Source organism: Carettochelys insculpta, chromosome 10 (assembly GCF_033958435.1).
Source record: "Carettochelys insculpta isolate YL-2023 chromosome 10, ASM3395843v1, whole genome shotgun sequence".
Classification (NCBI taxonomy): domain Eukaryota; kingdom Metazoa; phylum Chordata; order Testudines; family Carettochelyidae; genus Carettochelys; species Carettochelys insculpta.
The window spans coordinates 36,344,542-36,358,771 of record NC_134146.1 but is presented as its reverse complement, the minus strand read 5'-3'; the positions used below and the strand labels follow the sequence as shown (position 1 = coordinate 36,358,771).

At 43.1% G+C, this 14,230-nt stretch overlaps 1 pseudogene; it reads right to left on the bottom strand.

The window, feature by feature from the left end:
• The window catches only part of LOC142018657 (uncharacterized), a 269,306-nt pseudogene that overhangs the window by 10,301 nt on the left and 244,775 nt on the right, over positions 1–14,230 (bottom strand).

Sequence of the window (14,230 nt, the reverse complement as noted above, 5' to 3'; positions counted from 1 at the left end):
ACACTAACAGAAAAAAAGTAAAATTTCATGTTCTCAGAATACACAACAAATGGCATCATTTTAGGTTTTATTGTACCTTCATCAATACCGACTTACTGCTAAATGTAAACCATAAATACACCGAGTTTTCTCAGTTTATGCTGTAACATATATGGATGCCATTACTTATTATGTAATTTCTAATGGAAATAACTTTGTTTTGCACAGAGATAATGCATATATAATTAGGTAACTACCATGGCAGACTAAAACACTTCACAAATCATCGACAGCAACAGTGCTCTTGCATCAATATAATCAGCCTATTTATCCTTTTAACCGAAGTGTAATTCCTCCATTGTCCTGGCATTCTAGGGTATCTTGAGCAAGTCAAAACAAGTAGGCATTTATGGAAACTCCTTGGTTCCCCTTCTCACCAGTTCCACATCTAGCTGCCATTGGCATTGGTATTCATAAATCAGCATGATACCCCATGTATTTTTGTGAGTGGGGGAAATATACTAAATAAAATTTTCTAAGCTCTTATCACCATAGTATCTAAATCACTGGAGTAAGTTGCACATAGGGTTATCTTTGGAAAAATATGTAAATATTCTTGGATAGCTGGTGTAAGTTGGCCTAGATCCCTCGAAGTCCAGAAGCTACACTGATTTAGCTAAGTTGAGGATCTGACCCAATGTTTCTTTAACTGTGTTAGGGTCATAGCTGTTCACAACAATGATGTATGGACCTGCTAAATTACTATGATGAATTGGAACCTACCCTCACTGTATAAGGATTAGTTCATTCTTGATAGTGCAGCCTCCAGCCTTTCTTCATACCTACATCTGCAGAAGTCACTAACACAGCTTGAAATTCAATTTTCCATAGAGTAATTTAGTTGTTAGGATCAAAAAATCAGGCTACTAGTGACCCTTGCAAATTACAGAGGAGTTTCATCTAATAGTAGAAGTCATAATATTCTAAAAGAGTTGCATATACATTACTGTACAGTGCCAGGGCAGTACATTATAAAAAGTGGGACTGCTGCTGAACTCTTCTTTGTTGGGTCGAAAGAGAAGATACTACTTTTCTCGAAAAAACTTCCTGTCAGCCAAGTCCACAAGAATAAGATACATTCACAGGGTCACAGATACCACCATTCTTACAGATGCATGATAGCTGGCAGCTGGGACCATATGTTCCCTGTGGATACACTATAGCAAATTACAGTATATTTTTTAAAAGTAACCTCACAAAGAGGATGAATGCAACAGAAGGAAACAATGAAGGCAAAAATATCTTTTTACCATGCAATACACAAACTTGGCGTAACAGGAGACTTGGACCCTAAGGTGTGAACACCTCCACCCTGTGCTTGCTTTCTCTCTTCCAGATACACCCTTCCCTGTCCCTACCTTCAGTTTTCTTTCTATTTAGCTTATCCAGCAATATGCCCCAAAAGAATTATTGTGGAATGAACATGGCATTTACTGCCATTGCAATCTTCATTCTTGCATGTTCATCCCACCCCATTTCTGCCTTGTCTATTTACACTCTCTGGGGCACAGACAGTTCATTATAGGTTGAACTTCTTTAATTATGAACTCTCTTGTCCAGCAAACTTCATAATCAGGCATAATTTTAGTTAGCTGGGGGTCCACTTATCATGGGTGTGGCCATGTTTCCTGTGGTCCCATAAAGTTTGTTTCCAGCCACCAGTTCTGGCTCTCAGAGTTCTGTTCTGTTGTTTAGCTGTAATTTACTGCTAAATGTCTTCAAAGACCCCAGTAAGCAGTGGAAGGCATTGGTAATTCTGCTAGACAATATGAGCTCCCATGGTCCAGCAAATGCTCTTGTCCGGCTTCAGTCAGGTCCCAAAGGTGCTGGATGAGAGAGGTTCAACCTGTATTCAGTTTGTACAGAGCCTAGCACAATGGGACCACTTTCTTAGTTGGTCCTCAGGCATTACCACACTAAACATGATTATTTAATGAGATGCTAAGGGTCAGCATGACTTTGGGCAGCTTTGTGCTATTTGGAACATTTTTATGTTAATACAAAAAAGCCTGGAGTCTCTGCAGGAGTGGTATCGGCAGCTCCTCCTAGAGCGTTAGTAGCTCATAGAGATGTATGGGACAGTCTCCTCCTCTCAAATCTACTGTTTCAGTCTGTCTGCAGACTCAGGCATCACATACACTCCAAACTTTTCTTCACAAATGTGAAGATTAGCAACATATTTAGTTGAAAGTGCAGGTTTTCCTGTAATTGTGTAATTCTAGGAGCTAAGTCCAGCTCTTAGTAACAGCCCTCTGGGGCTCATGCCTCACTTTGGCTCTGAAACAGCTGGCCCCTAGAGATGCAGAGTGTGTCCCCTCTTCCTCAGGGTATGGGGGGCAATTATTAGATAATTAGAAGCGTGAATGTCTTTATACTGCAGTTTTGTTAAAGATGGCAGTACAGTCCTTTATAAAGCACGCCATTTACCAAGATAATTCAAATTAACACTTTGTTGCTGGAAATGAGATTCACCTTCTCTCACGGGGGTGGGGGGAAGGGAGGGAGGTAAGAAAGCAAGCAAGCAAGCAAGCTTGTGGCTGTACTAGAAAGCCCTAACTGAGTATACATGTGGCCAAACTCTAGCAAGATATCTCTGCAAACTTTGCACTTTAGGAATTTATGGCTGTTAATAATTCACTCCCTTTCTTCACTATACAAAATCATGATATGATGGAGAAGAAATCCTTGTCTCTTTTGAAGCAACCCAGAAAAGAGTGAGTGCAATCAGGATTTTTTTAAAAATAGCATTAGCCACTACCCAAGGATACCTCATTAACTGCACTAAACGGATAAACATATCTACAGAGCATAGATACTCTTTTGTTCTAAAGGTTCTTTTTACTCACTGGATTAACATCACTGCCTCCTAACCACTGGAAGATCAAACCTGAGAGTTAAATCAACGTCTCTCCCCATTTGAGTATGATAACATAAAAGAACACACATATTGCAGATTTTAGAGTATAAATTTTGCATCTTCATGTGCACAGTTAAATGTAAACTCCTAGAGTCAGAGACCCTTTTAGTAACAGAGAGTAAGCCATACTAGTCTATACACTTCTTCAGAAGTGGGTCTGTCCCACGAAAGCTCACCTAATAAACTATTTTGCTAGTCTTTAAAGTGCTACTTGACTGCTTTTTGTTTTGATAGACCCTTTTAGTGTTCTTGTAATACCCATTAAGAAACAGTATCAAGGACACACACTCAGTACAATAAGTTCATATAGCCTCAATTTTACTGAGTTTCTTTTTAACATTCCCATGTCCTTTTGGTCACTGATTATCTTTTTTGCTTATTTACTTTGCTTCACTCACCCTACTACATGTTTTTTCTCCCGGCAGAGCTTTCACAACTGTTTTTCAGCCCAGGCCAACAAGGTTTCTTCCATGACTGGAAGTGGTTCCAGTGATACATGCAATTCTTTCCTTCCCAATTTCCTTGTCTTGTTAACTTCTTCTTTATTTCAGTTCAACAGGGAGTAAGACAAGCATTGCAAACACATCTGCTGCAACATCCACCATAATTATCAACAAGCCCCTCTCATCTGTTACTGCTGTCCAAGAGGCTAGATGAAGACACCAAGGGCAATTTACACAAAATCCTGCCAGGTAAGTATGGTATGCATTTACAAAGAAGTGGTGTTTATAACCACCAGTTATCTAATAAAGACATTTTCTAATTTAACAGTTTCCTGTAAATCAGAGTTGTACTTTGTGAGAACTGCAATAAGAGCAGCCAGATTGCTAAATCATTTCCTAATCTCTGTCTTCTAGTTTGGGGTATCTTGGCCATGATATAAATTCTTAATGCTACTCTTATATTGTGAATTAATCTTGAATTCAAGTTCTTAGATTCTTTTGTACAAACAGAATGTGCTAGGGCTTTTCTGAGCAATATTAAGTGTGTCTTTGGGGATGTCGACATTCAGTTGAGAGTTATTATCCCAGCCCAAGTCCACCAACGTGTGCTAGCTAGCCTTCCTCTGGTTGTGTGGACATTGTGATTCAGGCTGGAACTCAGGTTCTCAAGCATGGAAGAAGGATTTGAAAGACCAAGTGCCAGCCCAAGTTGCAGCATCTATGCAGCTGCTTTTACCATGCTTGCACGAGCTCCACTGACACAACTCTGTGGACCTGAGCTGGCTGACCCCTTTCCAGATGTAGTACAGGCATACACTCACAGTGTATTATCTGCAGCATTAATTAAGTTTGGCTCTTAGTGGTTGGAGCTGATGTAGTTGGTCTTCCTGGCTGAAAGTTCACCAGGCTTAAATACATTTGTAAACAACACATAGTTGCAGTGTGGTATTTCTGTCCACTGGAGCCACCTGTTCCCCCCGCCCCCCGCCCAACTATACCACATTCCGGCAGATTTGTCCATCCACTGAGTTACGGCTAATGGATGGGATTCTTATTGCCATTTTATCTCCTTCCTCTACCTCTTGCCAAAAGACTATTTCAATTCTATGCTCCAAACTTGAGAACATGAAAGCCCAGTTGCTCTTGGCTGCTGGAATCTCAGTTTCCGAGCCAGCTACATCTTTTATGGATATTTTCTGGAACCTCCTTTTTTCATGGTATTATAAGTATAGCAGTTGCTGCCAGAAACCATTTCCAGCAGTATCCCAACCACATGTTAACAGGACTAAGGCCAACTTGACTTCTTTGGGAGCGGCTTCCTACACTGAGCCCAGTTTCAGTAGCATGCTGAAAGCTTCTTCCATATGGGGACAGAATAGGCCCAAGTCTCTTCTTCAATACATCAGTTTAAAGCAAGAGTATTTGCTCCAAAGTAATGGTGTTATCCCAGTGCAAAGATCGTATTAGATCAGAAAAGATCTCTTGCAGCATTGACCCCTGACAACTAAACAGATGCAAATTTAAGAATAATCTAGTTACACTCCTAACTTTCACCATTGATTAGTAAAAGCTACTGAGCAAGAGCACAAAACAGAAGCAAAATTTAGATGCAATGTGGTCATTTCCCCATATAAAATATGGTCCTTTCTTCCTGTATCCATACATCCCAGTGATCCTCTTATTTCTCTAAGCAGAACATTAAACAAAAGAAGAGCTATTAATTGAAAATCTGTTCTGCAAGATATTGTGCAACTTCAGTTCTTATGAGGGCACTTAGCACCAGAAAGGTGCAGGGCCTTAAATACTTTGGATGAAATCCTGGGACTACTTTAGTCAGTGCCAAAATTCTCATCAACTTCAACCAGACAAGGATTTTATCCTGTAACTTTTCTCCCTAAACCATGGTAACGGTGAAATTTTTACAGTCCTAATTTTCTTTTTCCAAGGCCCAGTCCAGAGGCTCTTTCTTAATTTTTGTTCAGCGATGCTCCCCTGAAATGAATGAAGGGGTGCTTGGTTCAGAGATATAATGACTTATAAAAGCTAAAATACTATGTTCTTGTGTATTATACTGTATATCAATAAATTTAAAAAGACACTGTCATGTAATTAAAGTCCTTACTTGAACATTTATTAATCTGGTGGGAGATATAATTCATATTTAAAGGGCCTGATTCTGATCTCGCTTACTCGGGCTTGAGTCTGAAGTCAGTGAACTTAGACTGGTATACAACTGATATAAATAAAAGAATGAGACCTCCATTTCTATGACTTTTTTAAAATATAACCCCTCTAATAATGCTGTGATGGTAAGAACTCCCCATATCTGTTTCTACTCTAGTAGCACAGCACAGTGTTTAACTTTTCCTGGAGCTGGACACATTGCTGCTGACATCAGCATTGAAACTGATGCCATAAACGGAAACAAACCAAAAGGAGCTGTGCAGCATTCCTAAGAAACAGAGGGGAAAAAATGTCAAGGAGACAAAGACCTGAGCATGAAGAGAGAAGACATTTATTTTCTCTTTTATAAAGGACATTAGAAATCATGAAGAGTAAAAGCAAAATTAAAATTGTAAAATAAAGGTGATTAACTGTCTCCCCTTTAGCCACATCAATGTATGTTTCCCATCAGTCATCACATTTTTTCCACAAGCTGTTTTACTGTTGTCTAAATATCGGTCTGAGACATATGAGTCTGGGAATACATCTTTTCTATGATGGAATGTTCAGCAAACTGGCATTTTGTCTTTTACATTACTCACCCGCTTTCAATCCATAATAATAATTTGTTTAATTTGATTGTTCCTCAGAAGGCTGTGCAACTCAACTGACTTTATGAATCACTCTAGATTTATTGCCAATTGCAGCCTGTTTTACAATAACCATTTGTCCTTAATTTAGCACTCAGAACTTTCGGGAAGCACTTTGGCTTCAGTATGTTGAGAGGTGAGAACTACACAATATACATGTGCTGCTGCAAATTAGAGGTGGATGTGTGTTCATGTCATATTTCACAGAGGGGCCTGGATTAAAAATGACTTCAGAAAATTGTGCATCATTTGTCTCTAGAAAAAACTCTTGTTCCCAGGAAAAAAAAAAGTTTTACAATAGTTAAAGCTCAAATTTGATTCTTCTTATCACAGACCAGGTCTCCACGAAAGGGGAAAGTCAAGGTAAGAAATACAGCTCCAGCTACATTAATTATGTAGGTGGAGTCGACATACCTTAATTCGAGATTCTGCTCCTGTGGGAGGTTGAATGGAGAATTTGCTCCCATTGACTTCCCTTATTCCTCACAAGTAACAGAAGTACCAGCGCCAATGGGAGCTCCCTGTGAGTTTCATTTAGCATGTCCCTACCAGACACGCTAAATCAAACTTCAGAAGATCAACCAGTTTATCAGATTTTATATCTAGAGCAAAATTATTCCAGGCTGCAGTTACTACTCATTACGAGGTCAAAGTGATCACATTTCTTGCCATTAACCATTTTTTTTTATTTTAACAGTTATAAATGAAGCAAGAATGATACATACTAAGGTCACAGTGGATTCCATAATAACCTGGTAGGCAGGTGCATTTGCCTGTCACTGGGGGACATTCCTCATTTTCTGCAGCGCACTGACATAGTTGGTTACAGTTTCTGCCATATGTGCCTGGTGGACAAGCTGAGGGAAGAGGAAATGTAAACCAATGAATTAAATTTGTCTTGGTAAATATAGCATTCAAACAAAGAGCAGGCTAAAATTTATTAAATAAGACCACTGCCTACAGAAGTATGCTGCCCTCTGGGACTCTAGTTTTATTACATTTACTTGGGGATTACTTTGCTCTTTGATTTTGTTTTGTTCAGTCAATTTATGCCCAACTGCCAAGGGCCAGCTGCAATTTTCTTGTCACTAAAGAAAATCATAGTGTGAAGTCAGGTAAAATCGACTAAAATAATAGTATAACTCAGGAGGGACCACACGTATGGATAAAAACATTTTCCCTTGTGTACATAGTTTAAACTTGAAAGGTTGTTTTAGTGCAAACATTTGTACGTGTTGTATTTTGTCACTTTTCAGCCAGGCTGCCTACATTTTTCTGACGGTTAACATCTAGGTTCTTAGAGAGGTGCCTACCACACTGTCAGAGCACCTTCTTAGAAATAACAGGCCAGATTCTCAGGTGATATAAATTGGTATAGGAAAACCAACTTGAATAATGCTATGGTGGCGATTATAGTTATTTATTGCTAGCAGATGTGCCTGTGTTGCTTGGTTGTTTAACTGAAGTAGTTTCTTGGAAAATAAATGAAAGATGTATGTGCTGTCTTCAAAAATGAAGGCTGGAGTGATGGTGCAGGCATGAGGAGGGGTAGAGGGTGCGTGGCTGAGGGAAGAGGACTGGTGGGGCTCAAGGCAGCGGTTGTGGGTGCAGAAGTCAAGGCAGGTGAGAGGTGCAAATGTTAGGGCAAAGGTGTCAGGACTGGGAGCTGGGAGGTGTGTGTATGGGAGGGCTGGGGGTGGTGGTTACCAGGGCTGTGGCTGTGAGGGTGACATTGCTCTGGCAGCAGCTCCTTCCAGGGAGCCAGGGCAGTGCTGCCCAGCCAGTGGCTCCTCCTGAGGGGCAAGGGCTGCTCTCCCAGTCCACTGACTCCTCCAGGACTGGAGGGATTCAAGGCTATGTGCTTGTTGGGAGGGGGCTGAGGCTCTGCAGGCTAGCCCCAGTCTCCAGCTGCCCTTCTGGCCTGCAGCCTGTGGGGTTGGGGCACTCTGGGGGCAGTCCTCACCCTGCTGCTTCCCCTGAGGCCTGCAGCTTCTCCAGGGTGTGTCTGCTTGTGGCAATGGCCGTCCTGTCCTGCAGCCTGTTGGGGGCAGGGCAGTGCTTTCTGGGCTGACCCCAGCCTCCAACAGCCCACCCAGAGCCCTGCAATGGTTTGAGGGATGGTGCTTTGGGGGTTATCCCAGCCTCCAGCAGCCCCCTCCATCCTGCAGCCTCTTTGGTGTGGCAATCCAGGGGTTGGCCAGGCTCCAGGTACTGCCCCTGGTCCTGCCACCTACAGTGACATCTGCAGACTACAGGCTGTCTGGGCGGGGCAAGGTTCTGGGGACTGCCCCCAGCCTCCTCTCCCATGGTCTGCAAGATGTCTCAGGGCTGCCTCTCTCCAGTAGCCCCCTTTGCAGCCTTTAAGTTCTCTGGGGGGCAGGCTCTGGGTTTGGGCCTGGGGAGCTATATACCCAGTCTTTGTGGCAGGCATGGTGAAGGAGCCCCGGCCCTGCTGGCCTTTCTCTTGATGCTGCAGCTATCCCTTGTATCCACCCTCAGAATCATGTCTCTCCTGTCTGTGCCCATCCCTCCTCCTTCTGCCCATTCCCCTTCCATGTTCAGGGAAATCCTGGGATTTCAAGCACAACCAAACCTGGACCATGATTTAAAGTAGAGTAAGAGGAACCTGCATACCATATTTTACGGCGATATCTTATGGTTTAAGATGAGTTCTTGAACAAACGTAGCACCAATGGACGGACAGACAGACTCTAAGATAGATAGATTTTGATTATCAGTTAGGGCCACTGATTGGGGTTAATGTCCCATTGTGTTACACCCCCCCGCCACACACAAATCCACCCAGAAAGGCAGCCTTTGCACCAAAGAGCTGACAGTCTTGCAGATCAGATCAGGTTAAGATTTTAAAAGTCAAAATTTTTAACAGTAAAATTTATGCTCAGACAACAAGTTTCTGAAAATTTGTAATAAGGAAAAGCTATGATGAAATGTGGAACACAAAGTAAACTCAGTTTGTCTCTGCAGATGACCCTGGAGGAGATGAGGTTAGACTATAACATATGAGCTGCGTCTACACGTGCACGCTACTTCGAAGTAGCGGCAGTAACTTCGAAATAGCGCCCGTCACGTCTACACGTGTTGGGCGCTATTTCGAAGTTGAAATCGACGTTAGGCGGCGAGACGTCGAAGTCGCTAACCCCATGAGGGGATGGGAATAGCGCCCTACTTCGACGTTCAACATCGAAGTAGGGACATGTAGACGATCCGCGTCCCGCAACATCGAAATAGCGGGGTCCTCCATGGCGGCCATCAGCTGGGGGGTTGAGAGATACTCTCTCTCCAGCCCTTGAGGGGCTCTGTGGTCACCGTGGGCAGCAGCCCTTAGCCCAGGGCTTCTGGCTGCTGCTGCTGCAGCTGGGGGTCCGTGCTGCATATACAGGATCTGCAACTAGTTGTTGGCTCTGTGTATCTTGCACTGTTTAATGAAAGTGTGTCTGGGAGGGGCCCTTTAAGGGAGCGACTTGCTGTTGAGTCCGCCCCGTGACCCTGTCTGCAGCTGTGCCTGGCTCCCTTATTTCGATGTGTGCTACTTTGGCGTGTAGACGTTCCCTCGCTGTGCCTATTTCGATGTTGGGCTGAGCAACGTCGAAGTTGAACATCGACGTTGCCAGCCCTGGAGGACGTGTAGACGTTATTCATCGAAATAGCCTATTTCGATGTCGCAACATCGAAATAAGCTATTTCGAAGTTGGGTGCACGTGTAGACGTAGCCATGGAGATACACAACTCATACAGCTGGAAAGGACCTCAGGAGGTCCTCAAGTCCAGTCCCCCGACCTCTTGGCAGGACCAAACACTGTCCCTCCTTTTTTTCTTTAATCCATTTACCCCAGATCCCTAAATGGCTCCCTTACAGACTGAGCTCACAAGCCTGGGTTTAGCAGGCCAATGCGCAAACCAGTGAGCTACCCCTCCTGCTGCTAGCAACACTGAGCAATTATTATAACAAAACCATCTAGGTTCCTGGTGCACCAGCAGCCAAGCACACAAGCTGTTTTATCACATGCAGAATGCCATTGAAGGGAAAAGGTGAGAACTGCACCTGTCCTCTGTCAGGGTAGACTGCTCAGGTAGACTAGCTACTTCCCTGTGCCAGCATCGCTGACTTTGGTCCTCCTGTTTGCTCTTGCAATCTGCAAGCAGAAAAATCTACATTCAGCTCTCAAGCTCTAGTACATTTTATTAATGCAATGTTCCAGCAGTCCTTACTCCTTCAGAGGCTGATTAAATCAGCTGTTCCATTATTTAATAAATGAAACTTATCCCCTACAGATTTTTTTTTTCAAGGGGCATTTAGTCACGTGCTTTTATAACATCTTACTTTTTTTCACAGCCATAGCCAGTGAATCCTTGAGGATTGCCACACTTTCCATTCACATGGTGACAGGGGGTACCTGAAGGGCAATGGCAACGCCTGGTGCAGTAATCGCCATAGTAGCCAGGCAAGCCAGCTGGAATAATCAAAACAATTTTCATTACAACAGATTGCAGAAGGGCTTAGAGACTAAAGGCCAGGTTCAGCCCTCGACTGCAATGTAAGCCCAGGATTTCATGATTTAAGCAGCAACTATACAAGAAGAATAATATCAGTGCTTCCAGGAAGACTACATACCCTTGAGAACATCAGTGACCATTTATTTCTGGTATTCAAATGCAATGTTTGTTCTCGAGGTAGGAGGTGAATTTCATCTCACCATCAGTGAAATCCTGGCCCTATAGGCTACATCTACATGTGCACGCTATATCGAAATAGCTTATTTCGATGTAGCGACATCTATTTCGATGAATAACGTCTACACGTCCTCCAGGGCTGGCAACATCGACGTTCAACTTCGACGTTGGGCAGCACCACATCGAAATAGGCACTGCGAGGGAACGTCTACACACCAAAGTAGCACACATTGAAATAAGGGTGCCAGGAACAGCTGCAGACAGGGTCACAGGGCGGACTCAACAGCAAGCCGCTCCCTTAAAGGGCCCCTCCCAGACACAGTTGCACTAAACAACACAAGATCCACAGAGCCAACAACTGGTTGCAGACCCTGTGCATGCAGCATGGATCCCCAGCTGCAGCAGCAGCAGCCAGAATCCCTGGGCTAAGGGCTGCTGCACACGGTGACCATAGAGCCCCGCAGGGGCTGGAGAGAGAGCGTCTCTCAATCCCTCAGCTGATGGCTGCCATGGCGGACCCCGCTATTTCGATGTTGCGGGACGCGGATCGTCTACACGTGCCCTACTTCGACGTTCAACTTCAAAGTAGGGTGCTATTCTCATCCCCTCATGGGGTTAGCAACTTCGACGTCTCGCCGCCTAACGTCGATTTCAACTTCGAAATAGCGCCCAACACGTGTAGCTGTGACGGACGCTATTTTGAAGTTGGCGCCGCTACTTCGAAGTAGCGTGCACGTGTAGACGCAGCCAAAAAGTCAAAGAGGAGAATCCCATTCATCTGAGTGTCAAGTATCAGAGAGGTAGCCATGTTAGTCTCGATCTGCAAAAGCAATGAGGGGTTCTGTGGCACCTTATAGACTGACAGAAATGTATGAGCATAAGCTTTTGTGAGCAAAGACCCACTTCATCAGAATGCAGGTTCAGGTTGACCTGCATCTGATGAAGTGGGTCTTTGCCCACGAAAGCTTATGCTCATACATTTCTGTTAGTCTAAGGTGCCACAGGACTCCTCGTTGCTTTTATTGATTTGAGTGGAGACAGGATTTCACCCACAATCTTTATTTTTAATATGCACCTCAATAGGCTGCAAAGAAGAAAACTTCATGAGATGTTGTCATCAAGAACTATAAGTAAAAATAGGAATTCACCCAGCTGGAGCTCAATTATACTTTGAATACTCCGTGCTTTTGCAAGATAAGATCTTGGGCTTTATAGACTCTAGTGTAAGAATCTTGTTATTTTCTTTTTTAATGGGGACACTAGAGAAATTTTTCAATGTGACATTTTAAAATTTATTTTTATTTTAATGAGGTCCCACTTGTGTCACGAAAGGTGCAGATCTGAAAGGTCTAGAGACTGACAATGATTGACACCAAAAAAATTAAAGGGATACAACGTTGATCATTATCATGGGAACAGTCTGCTAATGGACAACTCCAGTCTGACTTGTGGAGAAGGAGAAAACTATCAGTCTTTCCTGAAATATTGCTTAGGGCTTAATTCTGTGAAGTGCTGAGTGCCCTCAGCTCCCCTTGATTTCAGTGGGATCATGCCAAGGCTTAATAATACTACTGTAGAATCAGGGCCTTAATGCAGCATACCCAGTCCTATGAAGATGTCGCATATTACTCTCAGTAGGAGCTCAAGTTTGTCATATCGCTTTTCTCTCCATCACTTTTCACCTTGACATGCCCCAGTCTGCTGGTGGCAGGAAGAGCTGTGCTCACAGTCATACTGTGCCTCACACCACTCTCCAAAGAAGCCAGAAGGGCAAGCTGAGAAGAAAATTAGATAAGCAGAATAATGGTTCTTTCTGGTCTATGGAATGTTGATGCATAAACTATCAGTCACTGATAAATAAGCCAACATTTATCTCCTGGGACGTCTTGGGGTGATGAACAGATGATACAGGCACTGAATTTAAAACCTAAAGAGATTTTATTTAGCATATTTAAAGTTGTTGTACTCAGTCCTGAATGCTAATGACTACACACAGGGACGTTTGCAAAGCAGTAGCAGTCTGGAATCCTAGAGATCACAATGGATTGTACAATGATGACAGTACAGGTTGAACCTCTCTAGTCTGTCACTCTCTTCTCCAGCAACATCCGTAATCCAGCATGATTTTAGTTAACTGGATGTCCACTTATTGTGGATGTGGCCAAATTTCGCACGGTCCCATAACACTTGTTTACAGCCACCAGTCCCGGCTCTCCATGTTCTGTGCTGTTATTTAGCTTCAATTTACCCTTCAGTGTCTTCTAAAAGTCCAGTAAGCAGTGGAAGTGTTGGTAATGCTGCTAGAAAATATAGACCTACTGTAGTTCAGCAAATTCTTTTTTTGCACCAGTCATGTCCCGAGGGTACCAGACTAGAGAGGTTCAACCTGTACAACACACACTTAACAACAACGTACTATAATAATAATGATAGTATGTTGTGCCTATACAATGGTTATCATCTGAAAGGAATTTCCAAAGTTGCTAAGAGGAAACTGATGCATAAGAAAATACTAGGTAAGAATTTCAAAGATTCCTATGACTCTCACTAATTAATGAAACTTTGGGAATCTCACCATTGCTATGTCTACACTTGGCCAAAACTTTGAAATGACCACGCTAATGGCCAAATCGGAGAATACTAATGAGGCACTGAAATGAATATTCAGCACCTCATTAGCATGCTGCCTGCTGCGGCACTTCGAAAGCTGAGAGGAATGAGTGGATTTTGACATTTGCAGGGACCCCCATGAAGACAACCTGCGCATGAGTGAAATGCAGCACCTTCGAAGTGCTGCAGCTGGCATCATGCAACTCAGGTGCTGAATATTCATTTCAGCGTCTCATTAGTATTCTCCAATTTGGCCATTAGCAGGGCCATTTTGAAGTTTTGACCAAGTGTAGACGTAGCCCATATGAAGAAAAATAGTCCACTTGTGACTTACCCAAGAGCATACAGCAAATCAGTGGCAGCACTTGAACCATGTCCTATTTCTTGACACTTAATCCTCAATTCTATTTTTCTAAGGTACTTATGTGGCTTCCACTACCATAGTATCTGAACACCTCATAGGTTTAATATATATATATCCTTATATGTCCCCTGTGGGGTAGGAAGTGCCCCGTATTTTTGGATCAGACAGATTGGATGAATTACTCAAGGTCATACAAGGAGTCTGTCACAGAACAAGGAACTAAACCCAGTCACAAGCTATCAGAGTGGTAGCCGTGTTAGTCTGTATCCGCAAAAACAATGAGAAGCCCTGTGTCACCTTACAGACCAACAGATATTTTGGAGCAAAAGCTTTCATGGGCAAACACCAGCTT